Genomic DNA, 16,442 nt, shown 5'->3' with positions numbered 1-16,442 from the left:
CGCGTCCATTGCTGCGGACCAGGCGATGTCGTGCTTGGCCGGCTTGCCCCGGAGGGCTTCGTAGAGGGGCCGCATGAGTTGAGTAGCGCGGGGCACGAAGCGGTGATAAAAATTCACCATTCCCAGGAATTCCTGCAGGGCCTTTATGGTGCGGGGACGCGGGAACGTGGTGATGGCCTCGACCTTGGTTGGCAGCGGCACGGCCCCGTTCATGTTGATGTGGTGGCCCAAAAAATCAACGGACGTCGTGCCGAAGTGGCATTTGGCCGGGTTGACGATGAGGCCGTGCTCGCTGAGGCTCCCGAACAGTGTTCGGAGGTGGAGGTGGAGGAGGTGCTCGGCCCGGGACGTGCTGGCGACGAGGATGTCGTCCAGGTAAACGAAAAGGAACGGCAGGTCATGCAGCACGCCGTCCATCAAGCGCTGGAATGCCTGAGCCACGTTCTTGAGACCAAACGGCATCCGTAAGAATTCGAATAAGCCGAACAGCATGATGACTGCCGTTTTAGGGACATCGGCCGCCCTGACAGGTACCTGGTGATATCCCCGTATGAGATCAATTTTCGAAAAAATGACCCGTCCCGCCAGACGGGCGGAGAAGTCTTGGATGTGCGGGATCGGATACCTGTCAGGGGTGGTAGCGTCGTTAAGGCGGCGGTAGTCACCACATGGGCGCCAGCCGCCCCCTGGCTTTGGGACGATGTGTAGTGGCGAAGCCCACGCGCTATCAGAGCGCCGCACGATGCCGAGGTGTTCTAAAGCGTCGAACTCGGCTATGGCCACGGCGAGCTTGGCTGCGTCGAGGCGGCGGGCTCTGGCATAGACCGGCGGGCCCGTGGTTGGTATGTGGTGCTCGATCCCATGCCGTACTGCGACGGCCGAAAACGTCGGCCGCGTGAGGGCCGGGAACTCCGTGAGCAGGCGAGCAAACTCGTTCGCCGCCGGGAGGGCGCATGCCAGCTCGGTCGGCGCGGAGCTGCTCAATGTACATACCAGGGAGCTGAAGGTTTCGGCGTCGATTAAACGACGCCATTGGACGCCCACCAGCAGTCCGTGTGCGCAGAGGAAGTCGGCGCCTAGCAGAGCCATGGGCACGTTTGCAGTTACAAACGTCCAAGCAAAGCGTTGGCCGCCGAAACAGAGGGTGACGTTGCGCGGGCCGAAGGTGCGGATGGCCGATCCGTTGGCTGCAACCAAGGAGGGGCCGCAAACCGCAGACTGCCTGTCCTGGTCAGAGGCGGGTATGACGCTCAGTTGGGCGCCGGTGTCGCACAGGAAGCGCCGTCCGGACGCTTTATCCATGATGAACAGTAAGTTGCCTGTGTGGCCGGCGCTCATGGCTGGTAATGAACGCCGGCCTGGCCATTTCCCGGCCTGCCGAAGGTGCACGGGGGTCGGCATGTCCGGGCCTTCTGTCCGAACCTGGCATGATAGTAACACCACGCTTGGTCAGGTGGAGGCCCCGGTCGTCGTGCTGGAGGTAGTCGGCTCGGTGTAGCGGCCATCAATTGCGTCGGCAGTTCGGTCGTCGACCGTGCCGGGTGCTCGGGCGCCATGGGTGTTGCGTCGGACGGCGGTGGGCCCCAGGTCGCTGCTGCGATGCGCTGGCCTGCGGCGGAGATCTTGTCGGCTTCCCTGGCAAGGGCACGGGGATCCGTGATCGTCGTGCTTGCCAGGGCGAGGCGTACCGGGCTAGGCAGCTGACGGAGAAACAGCTCCCGGAACAGGAATGCCGGAGAGTGCTCGCCGAGCAGCGAAAGCATGTAGTCCATTCGCTCGGAAGGGCGCGTGCCGCCGAGTTCGGGCAGTTCGAGCAGGTGCCGTGCGTGTTCCGCCGATGAGAGGGCGAAAGCGTCGAGGAGGAGCTTTTTAATCGTGCCGTATTTGTCAGCGGCTGGCGGGCTCTCGAGGAGGCTCAGGGCGCGGGCCGCGGTGGCTGAACCGAGCGCTGCTACCACATGGTGGAAGCGGGTGTCGTCGACCGTGATGCCTCGCAGGGCGAACAGGGAGTCCGCCTGTGCGAACCAAACCGCCGCGTGAGCCTCCCAGAAGGTAGGCAGTTTAAGGGCCACTGCCGTGTCCATGTCGGTAGGTCACCAATGAAGGAGCTCGGGCTCCCACGTCGATCGGAAGAATGGACGCGACAAAAAGCTGGAATTCGTCCGAGTTGCTTTATTCAAACAAAACACTCAGGTACTCTGAAAAGCCCGTTTATCGGGCAGCAATATATATACACACATTATCCCGGAGCGTTTGCCCAGGAAAGGCGAGAGGGGGCATGCCCGGGCGTCCCGACCGAGGCCTGGCAAGTTGAGCGCGGGCCTGCCCGGGTGTCCTGGACGAGCCCGGCATGGTGATCGCTCCGCGTCCTTGATAGGTGCAAGGCGATTGTGAAAACCCAGCGGTAGCCGCTACAATGTCATATTTAGCCCATAACTTCACATAAACTAACACCTTACATAAAGTTATGTCATGTTTAACCCACAACTTAACATTGTTTTTTTTTTTGTTTTTTTTTGTATACAAGATCGAGGCTCGTGAAAGAGCGAACATTAATCACACAGAAAGACAAACCGACACATAAAACAAATAACATCGGGAGCGGTAGACAAGATGGGGAGAGAGGGGGAAGTACACAAACACAACATTTGAGAGCAGGGACCGAGACATGGAGACATCGAGAGATCTGTGGGAGGGAGAGGGCTTTGGGGGGGGGAGGCATGGGAAGGGGGGAGGGGGGTGGGAGAGGTATAAAACATATGGACACTGCCAGGACTTCCAGGAAAGAAGTTGGAATTTCAAACAAGGTGGATCTGGGGTGAATTAGTGGGGGTAGAAAAGATCAAGGTTTTGGATGGGGAAAGATAAGAGATGGTGGTGAACAGCTGTTTTAAAGACCTGGAGGGAGGCAGTAGCGGACTGGGTCTTAAAACCGGCCCGGGCATCCTTCACCTGGGTCGGCCCATTATTCATTTATATGTTGTTTACCTGAGGAAATAGACGAAATGCTTGGAAAAAAACAAATCCACTAAAAATTAAATTTATTTTCAGTAACACAAGCACATGTCATGTCTAAGAGACTAGGTGCCTGCGCAGTTCGCTCCTTCTGGCAGCCACACCATCAATTATATCCTTAGTGTCAAGTTTGGCCAAGATCCCTTTTTCCACAGACATCAACATGAACGCCTCAAGATGTTCTTGTGTCATTGTACTTCGCAGACGGCTTTTGATTCTCTTCAAAGCAGAGAAAGACCGTTCACATGCCACCTGTGACACAGGCAGCGTTAGCAGCAGCTTGTAGGCAAGCCCAATGCTCTTGTAGACATCAGTGAAGAGGTTCAACTTGAGGAGCACCTTGTAGCAGCAGAGAGGACAGGCTTTACATGACTTACATGTACTTGGCAGAGTCTTCCTGTCCTGTTCAGACTCACTGTCCTCCTGCACTGTATAAGCATCTGCTACTGATTGTTTCAGTGTTGACCATTGTTCTCCAAGGCTTCGCAGTTCTTTTCGTAGTTGTTCCGCAGTGACACCATCATCAAATCTCAGCAAATGTTTGTGCAGCTCTTCCATAGCTCCCGATGGCACTTGATCAAAGTTCCTTGGGTGAAGAAGTGAGAGATCAGCATACAATGTTGATGTTGCTGATCTGTCAAACCGCTGCTCAATGCTGCTCACAATAGTGTCCACTATTCGGTTGTACACTTCAATGCGATACTTCTTTACTGGGTCAGAAGCTGATGTAACCTCATCTATGGACAGTTTGCCATCAATACGTTTGTGCTGTCTTTGCCGTTTTATAGGAAGGGACTCTTCCATAACAAGATTTACATCCATTTCATCCAGCTGGTCATTAGCCCATTGAACAAAATTTGCAGCTGCATCATGATAAGCTTGGAAGTCATCCCGTAGCATCTGCATATTCTCTAGCAATTCATCCACCATCCGGTGCACAGTCAGCAGATCCAATTGCACAGTTTGTAGATACTTGGAGAGCGCTGTAGTGCGGGAGAATACTTGCAGATATACTTGTGCAGTCAGAATTGTTTCAAACTGCAGGAGACTGGCAATGTATCCCTTCATCTTGGCCTTAACAGCTGCTTGGATCTGGTCAGCAACAAGTATGGCATTAAGAGTGGTGATAACTTCCATGAAAAGTGCTCCAGTTGGATTGTTGAATGAACCAAAAACCTTCTTCAAGGCGGCATCCTTTGACCACCATCTAGTTTCTCCGATAGTTCCCATTCGTTTCACAGTAGTGGAGTGTCGACTCCAGATGTTCATTCGCTGATAAGATTCCCGAAGGAATACTGCAATGTCATTCTGTAGTGAGAACAGTGATGCGCTCGTCACCACAACACTTGTAGCTTCGGTCACAACGAGATTTAACACATGTGCGTGGCACCAAACATGGATCTGCATTGGAGCTTCCTTTGATAGCAGAGTACTGAAGCCTTTGTAGCGCCCCTGCATGTTTGCTGCACCATCAGTTGAGTTTCCAACACAGTTCTTGAGGCCAAGATTCAGTCCTAACAAGACTTCAGAAACAAGTTGCACAAAAGCTTTGCCAGTAGATTCCTCACATTTCATTCACCACACTCACTAATCCTTCTTGGATAGTGCCAGTGCTATCAACATATCTAAGAACAACAGAGCACTGGTCTTGTGTTGAGATGTCTTGAGTGGTATCAATTTCCACAGCAAACATGTCTGTTACTTCTTCAGAAATCCACCGACGTATCTTATCCTGGATAACTGTGATAACATAATTCACTGTAGTTTTAGACAGCAAAGTTACCAAGGAGCCTCGACCTCGTGAACTCTTTGCCTTCTCATGTTGCTTCTTGCTGTTCTGGACAATGTGAGAGAGATGATCGGCTGTGCAGGAATCATACTTCCGAAGTAGTTTTACAACTTCCAGAAATGTACCATGGTCGATCTCCTCATTGACAAGTGTGTATGCTGCTTCTTCATTACTTCCTCTGGAGCTCAGTCCCCTCTTACCAATGAGTTTGACCACATCCACAACTCTTTCCATCACTTTTCGTGTCCTTCTTACCTCATCATGATGGCTACGTGCGAGCAGGTGAGAAACGCTGGACTGTTGTCGATCTACCAGGTATGCTGTAGAGCATCTCAAATGAAAAGAAGAGCATTCCTGTTCTTCAACACGTGTATGTACATTGTACATGTCGCCAGTCAGTCATTCCCTCGATGAACGTGGACCAGTCTGAGGTGCTGGAAAACGCCAAGCACACTGAACAGTGAAGAGAATGATTGTCCTTGTTGTATGACAACCACCATCTGTTTGTACCATCTTTTCGCATGAAACACCTCTTGACCACTCGGTTGTCAGTTTTTTGATTAGGGTGGTAATTCCAAAACAGCAAACAATCTTCATCTCTACATGGTTTCTTAAAGTAGTTAATCGAGGGGTATCCCTCCTCTGCAAGTGTAGTAGCTGCAGCAGGTACATCTCTCTCAGCTGACCGCACCTGTTCGTGTTCACCAATTTGCACCAATTCTGCCGATTCAGCTGCCAATTGGTCATCTACTGATTCAGCTGCCAATTGATCATCTACCAATTCAGCTGCTGATGGTCCAGCTACCGATTTAGTATCCTTATCCCCATGTTCACTGACTTCACCAGGCCCAGTATTAGTACTCTTGAACAGATCCAAAAGGTTTCTGCACTTTGAAGCACTATCTGACAGTTTCTTTTTCTTTAGATCACGTTCCTTCTCAGCATCTCCTTTTCTCCTCTTCTGGTTTGCTTTATCCATTGTTGGTTTACAGATGCAGATGCTGCAACTAAAAAAAATTTAGCATCGTAAGTCAGTTCGCGACATTGTTATCAATACTAGATCAGTAGTCAGTAGACCTATCTAAACTTACTTGGCCTATCGGCTAAAAATCCTTTTTACTGTTGATTTGGTAGTTTTTACAATGAAGGAAACACATATCGGGAGTACATACGACATAGCGATTGTGAATGTAACAGCTCTGAGGCGTCTTTCGCTTCGCATCGCAGTGACAGTGAGCACCAACATGGCGGCTGTAAGACTAAAATCTGGCTTAAAACCCCCTCACCTCACAGCCCACAGCCTTCAACCAGACATATTAACACGCTCCTCCCCCTTCATTCCCGTTCTTCAAAGCAAAGCGGTAAAAATTGTTGAGTCGCCATTATATATGACGAGCAACGGTACCCGCCCCAAGGACGGGGCTTCAATTTGGAGGCGCGATTTATTTTAACATCCGTTAAATATCACACACAGATCATCAAAATGTAAACAGTATTTTTAGAATTTCAATAAAAAAACCACATCACTGTTCATATCGGTAAATATTATTCCATCGTGTTTCAAATCGTGATTAGTGATATCAACTGTACCCTTTTCTTTCGGAAAAAAAATGGAATGATTTTGTAAGGTACCTCTTCTTCAGCTTAGAACTTCAGGACACACGTCATTGCTGATAAAAGTTCCTTTTCTCTCTTTGAAGTTCTTGGCAAACATTTTTATATTGTCACTGCTGCCAACGTGACGCCATGGCATTATTCATAACATTCATTCATTCATCTAATGATCATTAAACATTATTATTACGCTCATTAAGCGTTCATTAAACGATTACGAAAATAAAAACGAAAAACATAACAAAATTACGTTCACACCGTCACATCAAACACTACCGTGAACACAAAAGTCACAAACATCGTCACAAACGTTACGTTACGTAATTCAAACCGTGAACACATCGAATATTGGAGAGCCCATTGCGCAAACGATTTGTTTTCTCTGGTACGTGTTACTGGGCGGGTACCGTTGCTAGTAATATTATAATGAGGCATATGGGGCGACCTTTTGAACTTTTGATATTTAGCGGGGAATCCCCGGGGATGGAGGCAGAGCCAGAAGTTTTCCGTGACAAAAAAATTTTCAGCAGTTTTTTTTCCAGCCCAGCGGCCCATTTTTTACCCAGCGGTCCCAGCCCACCGGGCAATGCCCAAATGCCCTATGGCCAGTCCGCCCATGGAGGGAGGAGTGGGATGAAGGGAGTGTGGGAGTTTGTTCCAGAGGCGGGAGAAAAGAGGAATGAAAGAGTGAAGGTGAGCAGAGAGCCGAGATTTCGGCAGTTTAACCATCAGAGGGTTGCTGGCGGATCTTGTGCGACCTGTAGGAATATTTGGGGGACAGAGCACAGAGAGAGCTGGGGGAGCAAGGCCGGAGAGGAGTCGGTAGAAGACAGAAAGACCACCAACCTGCCTGCGGTGAGTGAGTGAAAGGCCCTGAGAGATAGCTTCATCGCGGGAGATTCCAATGATTCTGAAAGCTTTGGTTTCAACAGCGTGAAGCCGAGCTAGGTGTGAGGCAGGAGCACCAGCCCATAGGGGAGAACAGTATTCCATTGAGCTGCGGATGAAAGCCTTGTATGTGGTGAGGAGCTCAGGTGTGCCTAGGAAGGACTTCACACGACGGAGGATGCCCAGTCGGCGACTGGCTTTGGAGGCCAGCTTGGAAATGTGGTTTTCCCAAGAAAGATCATGGCAGATAGTGAGACCCAAAAGCTTGAGCGACAGAACTTCTTGGAAAGGATTGTTGAGAAAGTAGATGGGAGGGTTGTCCAGTCGATCTTTTCGGAGAGACATAGTAAGAGTGTGAGATTTGTCAGGATTGAAAGACATGTTCCACTTGTTTGACCAGTTTGTGATTTTGTCCAGGTCTTCAGAGAGTGAGGAGGCTGCAGACTACCGATCTGAGGGAAGAGGAATGGAGCGGCAGAGAGTGGAGTCATCAGCAAAGAGATAGAGAGGATTTTCCAGAGAGTCGGAGAGATCATTGATAAAGACCAGAAAAAGCACAGGGCCCAGCACACTGCCTTGGGGAACTCCAGCCTGAACAGGAAGGGAAGATGAGAGAAATCCATTCAGGGCCACACGTTGACTACGACCAGAGAGGAAGTCCGCAAGCCATGCATGGAGATTTCCATGGATACCATAGGAGGAGAGTTTGGTGAGCAGAGCTGGGTGCCAGACCGTATCGAAGGCACGTGATATGTCAAGGGAGACAGCTCTGATTTCCTGTTTGGCATTGAGGACCTCCATCCATTGTTGAGACAGCAGAAGCAGCATGTCCAGAGTCGAGTGACCTGGTCTGAAACCAAGTTATGGATTCGTCACTTCCGTTGTTGTGGTTCTCATCCACTGTAAACATTTTTGGTTGCATGTACGTTTGTATTGTTATCGTTTAAGTGAATTGGAGATGACTGTTTTCAAAAGGTAAAAAAAGTTAGTGTTTTAAAAAGAAACCGGAAACCGGATCGGGAACCGGACGAAAAGAAGTAGAGGAAGAAGAAGAAGAAAGGAGGCGGAGCGAGTGAGGTCGGAGAAGGAGCCGAGCTGCGTTGAGGTTTTGAGCAAATGCTGGCGAATGGGGGGTCACTAGCGAACTTTGGGGTTTCCTGGGAAAGGGATTCCTGCGACAGAGTTGTTATCGCTGTGACAGATAAACCTGCGTGACAGGTTTCGCGGTTGATTCCGAAGAGAATCATTGGAGTGCCGTTACGTCTCGAGAACGAACTGTTGGCCATTTTGCCTCGTGCCTGATTTCGCATCGTTCCAGGTTTTTCACCTCGCTTCAACCATTTCAACGCATCCAGCCGTTAACCTGGTGTATGTGTGTAACGTGGATTTTGAGTGGGAATTTGTGGTTCATCGATTGGGAGCCGTTGAACGTCCATACCCGAAGGTGTGATTTCCCAGTCGCCTCTTGAGGGTACCTTTGCCCATTTTTGGCAGTGTGACTGTCAACTGAACGGGATTCTGGTCTCGATACAACATCGTTCTGACGATCACTGGAGCGTGGATCGACTTTGGCTTGAAGCCGGGACAGAGACATTGGGAATGTTATTTTCACTCACTTGGAGCACAGTAAGTTATATTGTACGAAACTGATGGTACCATCATAGGAATGATATATTGGTTGTACAATTGATTAATATTGTTATTGTGCTGTTATTCTTGTGTGATCTTAATATAATAATTGTTTGTTGGTAACAATTGGTGTGGTTTCACCATTGATCTTTGACACACAGAATAACACATCTTTCTGCCGTGATCCCTCTCGGGGCTTGGAGGTACACCGTGACCAGGGTTTGGGGAGGAGCACGTAACAACATAAACTAACACCTTACAAAACGTTATGTCATGTTTAGCCCACAACTTACCATAAACTAACACCTTACATAAAGCTATGTCATGTTTAGCCCACAACTTACCATAAACTAACACCTTACATCAAGTTATGTCATGTTTAACCCACAACTTACCATAAACTAACACCTTACATAAAGTTACGTCATATTTAGCCCACAACTTAACATAAACTAACACCTTACATCAAGTTATGTCATGTTTAACCCACAACGTAACATAAACTAACACCTTACATCAAGTTATGTCATGTTTAGCTCACAACTTAACATAACCTAACACCTTACAAAACGTTATGTCATGTTTACCCCACAACTTACGGTAAACTAACACCTTACAAAAAATTACGTCATGTTCAGCTCACAACTTACCATAAACTAACACCTTACAAAAAATTACGTCATGTTTAGCCCACAACTTAACATAAACTAACACCTTACATAAAGTTATGTCATGTTTAGCTCACAACTTACCATAAACTAACACCTTACATAAAATTATGTCATGTTTAGCTCACAACTTACCATAAACTAACACCTTACATAAAGTTATGTCATGTTTAGCTCACAACTTACCATAAACTAACACCTTACATAAAATTATGTCATGTTTAGCTCACAACTTACCATAAACTAACATCTCACATAAGGTTATGTCATGTTTAGAGACTCACCTTGGGTTGGAAGGAGTGTCAATGCTCCAGGTAAGATTGCCTGACTCTTTCGCAGTCAAAAGTCACAGACGAGTTCTTTTTCATACTTTATAGTGCGTTGAATTTGCTCCTCCCTTCACACAAAATGTCATACTCACCAAAACCTGTTTACCCACAGCTGATTGAGCTACACAGTTTATTATTACCCTGCACTCGCGTTGCAAAAAGTGGGGTTAAGCATTCAGGTACGTGCAGTGCATTCAGAAAGTATTCAGACCCCTTCACGTTTTTCACATTTTATGTTGCAGCCTTATGCTGAAATCGTTCAAATTCAATTTTTCCCTCATCAATCTACACTCAATACCCCAGAATGACGAAGAGAAAACAGGATTTTAGAAAGTTTTGCAAATTTATTAAAAAGAAAAACTGAAATATCACATTGACATAAGTATTCATACCCTTTGCTATGACACTTGAAATTTCGCTCAGGTTCCTCCCATTTCTCTTGATCATCTTTGAGATGATTCTACACCTTGATTGGAGTCCACGTGTGGTAAATTCAATTGATTGGACATGATTTGGAAGGGCACACACCTGTCTATATAAGGTCTTACAGCTGACAATGCATATCAGAGCAAAAACCAAGCCATGAGGTCGAAGGAACTGCCTGCAGAGCTCAGAGACTGGATTGTGTCGAGGCACAGATCTGAGGAAGCCTACAAAAAAATATCTGCTGCATCGAAGGTTCCCAAGCGCACAGTGGCCTCCATAATTCATAAATGGAAGAAGTTTGGAACAACCAGGACTCTTCCTAGAGCTGGGGCCGCCCGGCCAAACTGAGCAATCGGGGGAGAAGGGCCTTGGTAAGAGAGGTGACCAAGAACCCGATGGTCACTCTGGCTGAGCTCCAGAGATCCTGTGTGGAGATGGGAGAAACTTCCAGAAGGACAACCATCACTGCAACATTCCACCGATCTGGGCACATGAAAGCCCGCTTGGAGTTTGCAAAAAAGCACCTAAAGGACTCTCAGCCTGTGAGAAACAAGATTCTGTGGTCTGATGAAACCAAGATTGAACTGTTTGGCTTCCGTCTGGCCATTCTGCCATAAAGCCCAGATCGAAGTGCTACCTGTTTAAATTTGGGATCAAAATCACTGGATTTATGTGAATTATAGTGTTACCTGCTTAAATTTGGGATCAAAATCACTGGATTTATGTGAATTATAGTGCTACCTGGTTAAATTTGGGATCAAAATCACTGGATTTATGTGAATTATAGTGCTACCTGGTTAAATTTGGGATCAAAATCACTGGATTTATGTGAATTATAGTGCTACCTGGTTAAATTTGGGATCAAAATCACTGGATTTATGTGAATTATAGTGCTACCTGGTTACATTTGGGATCAAAATCACTGGATTTATGTGAATTATAGTGCTACCTGGTTAAATTTGGGATCAAAATCACTGGATTTATGTGAATTATAGTGCTACCTGGTTAAATTTGGGATCAAAATCACTGGATTTATGTGAACTATAGTGCTACCTGGTTAAATTTGGGATCAAAATCACTGGATTTATGTGAATTATAGTGCTACCTGGTTAAATTTGGGATCAAAATCACTGGATTTATGTGAACTATAGTGCTACCTGGTTAAATTTGGGATCAAAATCACTGGATTTATGTGAATTATAGTGCTACCTGGTTAAATTTGGGATCAAAATCACTGGATTTATGTGAACTATAGTGCTACCTGGTTAAATTTGGGATCAAAATCACTGGATTTATGTGAATTATAGTGCTACCTGGTTAAATTTGGGATCAAAATCACTGGATTTATGTGAATTATAGTGCTACCTGGTTAAATTTGGGATCAAAATCACTGGATTTATGAGTTTGACTATACCGTGATGATGATAGAGTGTTACTTGTACATAGACTATCCCGTGATGATGATAGAGTGTTACTTGTACATAGACTATCCCGTGATGATGATAGAGTGTTACTTGTACATAGACTATCCCGTGATGATGATAGAGTGTTACTTGTACATAGACCATCCCGTGATGATGATAGAGTGTTACTTGTACATAGACTATCCCATGATGATGATAGAGTGTTACTTGTACATAGACTATCCCGTGATGATGATAGAGTGTTACTTGTACATAGACTATCCCGTGATGATGATAGAGTGTTACTTGTACATAGACTATCCCGTGATGATGATAGAGTGTTACTTGTACATAGACTATCCCATGATGATGATAGAGTGTTACTTGTACAAAGACTATCCCATGATGATAGAGTGTTACTTGTACATAGACTATCCCTTGATGATGATAGAGTGTTGCTTGTACGTAGACCAAAATAGGTGAGGATTACCTTGCTCCCCAAAATAGGTTAGGATTATGTTCTCCCCAAAATAGGTTCGGATTACCTTGCTCCCCAAAATAGGTTATGATTACGTTGCTCCCCAAAATAGGTTAGGATTACGTTGCTCCCCAAAATAGGTTAGGATTACGTTTTTCCCCAAAATAGGTGAGGATTACCTTTTTCCCCAAAATAGGTTAGGATTACCTTTTTCCCCAAAATAGGTTAGGATTACCTTTTTCCCCAAAATAGGTGAGGATTACCTTTTTCCCCAAAATAGGTTAGGATTACGTTTTTCCCCAAAATAGGTGACGATTACGTTTTTCCCCAAAATAGGTGAGGATTACGTTTTTCCCCAAAATAGGTGAGGATTACCTTTTTCCCCAAAATAGGTTAGGATTACCTTTTTCCCCAAAATAGGTTAGGATTACCTTTTTCCCCAAAATAGGTTAGGATTACCTTTTTCCCCAAAATAGGTGAGGATTACCTTTTTCCCCAAAATAGGTGAGGATTACGTTTTTCCCAAAAATAGGTGAGGATTACGTTTTTCCCCAAAATAGGTGAGGATTACGTTTTTCCCCAAAATAGGTTAGGGTTACGTTTTTGCCCAAAATAGGTTAGGATTACGTTTTTCCCCAAAATAGCTGAGGATTACGTTTTTCCCCAAAATAGGTTAGGATTACGTTTTTCCCCAAAATAGGTGAGGATTGCCTTTTTCCCCAAAATAGGTGAGGATTACGTTTTTCCCAAAATAGGTGAGGATTACCTTTTTCCCCAAAATAGGTTAGGAATACGTTTTTCCCCAAAATAGGTGAGGATTACCTTTTTCCCCAAAATAGGTTAGGGTTACGTTTTCCCCCAAAATAGGTTAGGATTACGTTTTTCCCCAAAATAGGTTCGGATTACATTGCTCCCCAAAATAGGTTAGGATTACCTTGCTCCCCAAAATAGGTTCGGATTACGTTGCTCCCCAAAATAGGTGAGGATTACGTTTTTCCCCAAAATAGGTTAGGATTACCTTTTTCCCCAAAATAGGTTAGGGTTACGTTTTTCCCCAAAATAGGTTAGGATTACGTTTTTCCCCAAAATAGGTGAGGATTACCTTTTTCCCCAAAATAGGTGAGGATTACGTTTTTCCCCAAAATAGGTTAGGATTACGTTTTTCCCCAAAATAGGTTAGGATTAACTTTTTCCCCAAAATAGGTTAGGATTACGTTTTTCCCCAAAATAGGTGAGGATTACGTTTTTCCCCAAAATAGGTTAGGATTACGTTTTTCCCCAAAATAGGTTAGGATTACCTTTTTCCCCAAAATAGGTGAGGATTACGTTTTTCCCCAAAATAGGTGAGGATTACGTTTTTCCCCAAAATAGGTGAGGATTACGTTTTTCCCCAAAATAGGTGAGGATTACGTTTTTCCCCAAAATAGGTGAGGATTACGTTTTTCCCCAAAATAGGTTAGGATTACGTTTTTCCCCAAAAGAGGTTAGGATTACGTTTTTCCCCAAAATAGGTGAGGATTACGTTTTTCCCCAGAATAGGTGAGGATTACCTTTTTCCCCAAAATAGGTGAGGATTACGTTTTTCCCCAAAATAGGTGAGGATTACGTTTTTCCCCAAAATAGGTGAGGATTACCTTTTTCCCCAAAATAGGTGAGGATTACGTTTTTCCCCAAAATAGGTTAGGATTACGTTTTTCCCCAAAATAGGTTAGGATTACGTTTTTCCCCAAAATAGGTGAGGATTACGTTTTTCCCCAAAATAGGTGAGGATTACGTTTTTCCCCAAAATAGGTGAGGATTACGTTTTTCCCCAAAATAGGTGAGGATTACGTTTTTCCCCAAAATAGGTGAGGATTACGTTTTTCCCCAAAATTAGGTGAGGATTACGTTTTTCCCCAAAATAGGTTAGGATTACGTTGCCCTGTCTCATCGCAACTATTGAAATTGGTTTAAAATACCTTTATTTGGTGTAGTATATCGTGAGGTGTAACTTTAGCTGGTGTATATCGTTGATTCTACCAGGTCAATACCCAGGGGTATTGCCCCTATTTTTTTTGGATTCCGTGATCAAGCTTTGATACATCATGGGTAATGAAGGTTGTGGTGAAGTTTCATTGAAATCGTTTGTGTACTTTCAGAGAAGGCATTAAATTCCTATTTTGGGGGGTCAAACCTGGACCCCGCTTTGACCCCCCGTAGACCACCTTAGACTCTAATGCTTTTCATGCAGTGAACAAACTTTAGTCACAACAAAACAAATATCATTTCTGCCAAGTTTGGTCACAAATCCTTCAGCAGTTTCGGAGAAGAAGTTTCTCGTGTTTACGAACTGATGGTCGATGACGCGCCGTCGCATAAGCTCCCCGGAACTACGTTCCAGGTGAGCTAAAAATCAGGGTCTTTGGGGAGTGACTGTTGCTCCTGTTCCAGGTGAGCTTCAAGACCTGCGGTCCCATTTTTACGTTTACAGGACACAACGTCCATTAATTCCTGTGGTCGGGGTCGTCGACCATTAAATGTGGGACAATTTACCACTCTCTGGTAAGATCCTTGTACCATCAATTGTAGGATCCTTGTACGATCCATTTGTAAGATCCTTGTACCATGTACCAATACCATCCATTTGTAAGATCCTTGTACCATGTACCAATACCATCCACTTGTAGGATCCGTGTGCCATCCATCCATTGTGTGGCCCTGGTAGTGGGCACATTTGGTGTGTTGTGGCACTGGTAGTGGCCACGTTTGTTGTGTTGTGACCCTGGTAGTGGAGACGTTTGGTGTGTTGTGGCGCTAGTAGTGGACATGTTTGTTGTGTTGTGACCCTGGTAGTGGGCACATTTGGGGAGTTGTGGTGCTGGTAGTGGGCACTTTTGGTGTGTTGTGGCGCTTGTAGTGGGCACGCTTGGTGTGTTGTGGCACTGGTAATGGGCACGCTTGGTGTGTTGTGGCGCTGGTAGTGGGCACGCTTGGTGTGTTGTGGCACTGGTAGTGGGCACGCTTGGTGTGTCGTGGCGCTGGTAGTGGGCATGTTTGTTGTGTTGTGGCGCTGGTAGTGGGCACGCTTGGTGTGTTGTGGCGCTGGTAGTGGGCATGTTTGTTGTGTTGTGGCGCTTGTAGTGGGCACGCTTGGTGTGTTGTGGCGCTTGTAGTGGGCACGCTTGGTGTGTTGTGGCGCTGGGAGTGGGCATGTTTGTTGTGTTGTGGCGCTAGTAGTGGGCACGCTTGGTGTGTTGTGGTGCTGTTAGTGGGCACGCTTGGTGTGTTGTGGCGCTAGTAGTGGGCACGCTTGGGGTGTTGTGGCCCTTGTAGTGGGCACGCTTGGTGTGTTGTGGCGCTAGTAGTGGGCACGTTTAGTGTTGTGGCGCTAGTAGTGGGCACGCTTGGTGTGTTGTGGCGCTAGTAGTGGGCACGCTTGGTGTGTTGTGGCGCTAGTAGTGGGCACGTTTAGTGTCGTGGCGCTAGTAGTGGGCACGTTTAGTGTGTTGTGGCGCTAGTAGTGGGCACGTTTAGTGTTGTGACCCTTGTAGTGGGCACGTTTAGTGTTGTGGCGCTAGTAGTGGGCACGTTTGGTGTGTTGTGGCGCTAGTAGTGGGCACGCTTGGTGTGTTGTGGCGCTAGTAGTGGGCACGTTTGGTGTGTTGTGGCGCTAGTAGTGGGCACGTTTCTTGTTGTGGCGCTAGTAGTGGGCACGTTTGGTGTGTTGTGGCGCTAGTAGTGGGCACGTTTAGTGTTGTGGCGCTAGTAGTGGGCACGTTTTGTGTGTTGTGGCGCTAGTAGTGGGGACGTTTAGTGTTGTGGCGCTAGTAGTGGGCACGTTTGGAGTGTTGTGGCGCTAGTAGTGGGAACGTTTGGAGTGTTGTGGCGCTAGTAGTGGGCACGGTTGGTGTGTTGTGGCGCTAGTAGTGGGCACGCTTGGTGTGTTGTGGCGCTAGTAGTGGGCACGCTTGGTGTGTTGTGGCGCTAGTAGTGGGCACGTTTAGTGTTGTGACCCTGGTAGTGGGCACGTTTAGTGTTGTGGCGCTAGTAGTGGGCACGTTTGGTGTGTTGTGGCGCTAATAGTGGGCACGTTTGGTGTGTTGTGGCGCTAGTAGTGGGCACGTTTCGTGTTGTGGCGCTAGTAGTGGGCACGTTTGGTGTGTTGTGGCGCTAGTAGTGGGCACGTTTAGTGTTGTGGCGCTAGTAGTGGGCACGTTTGGTGTG

The 16,442-nt window shown here is 46.5% G+C and overlaps 1 protein-coding gene and 1 long non-coding RNA gene across 12 annotated transcripts in view; one reads left to right on the top strand and one right to left on the bottom strand.

The window, feature by feature from the left end:
- The window catches only part of LOC137428021 (flavin-containing monooxygenase 5-like), a 126,761-nt gene extending 116,721 nt beyond the window's left edge, over positions 1-10,040 (bottom strand). For 4 of the 11 annotated variants that reach the window (XM_078777513.1, XM_078777511.1, XM_078777512.1 and 1 more), the window contains exon 1: positions 9,888-9,983. The gene's annotated coding sequence lies outside the window, so the exon portion shown is untranslated. Of the gene's footprint in view, positions 1-9,887 lie in introns of all 11 variants that reach the window. The other 7 variants (XM_078777515.1, XM_078777518.1, XM_078777510.1 and 4 more) reach the window with 6 other exon arrangements.
- Positions 10,041-14,646: 4,606 nt separating this feature from the next.
- Positions 14,647-16,442, top strand: part of LOC137428022 (uncharacterized) — a 64,749-nt gene continuing 62,953 nt past the window's right edge. Inside the window, exon 1 of the long non-coding RNA XR_010984632.2 lies at positions 14,647-14,780. This is a non-coding gene — a long non-coding RNA (uncharacterized LOC137428022). The remainder of the gene's footprint in view (positions 14,781-16,442) is intronic.

This window comes from Myxine glutinosa, chromosome 5, assembly GCF_964187855.1.
Source record: "Myxine glutinosa chromosome 5, kmMyxGlut1.1, whole genome shotgun sequence".
Lineage (NCBI taxonomy): Eukaryota > Metazoa > Chordata > Myxini > Myxiniformes > Myxinidae > Myxine > Myxine glutinosa.
Note: the sequence above shows the minus strand (reverse complement) of the source record. Positions and strands in the feature narration are given on the sequence as shown.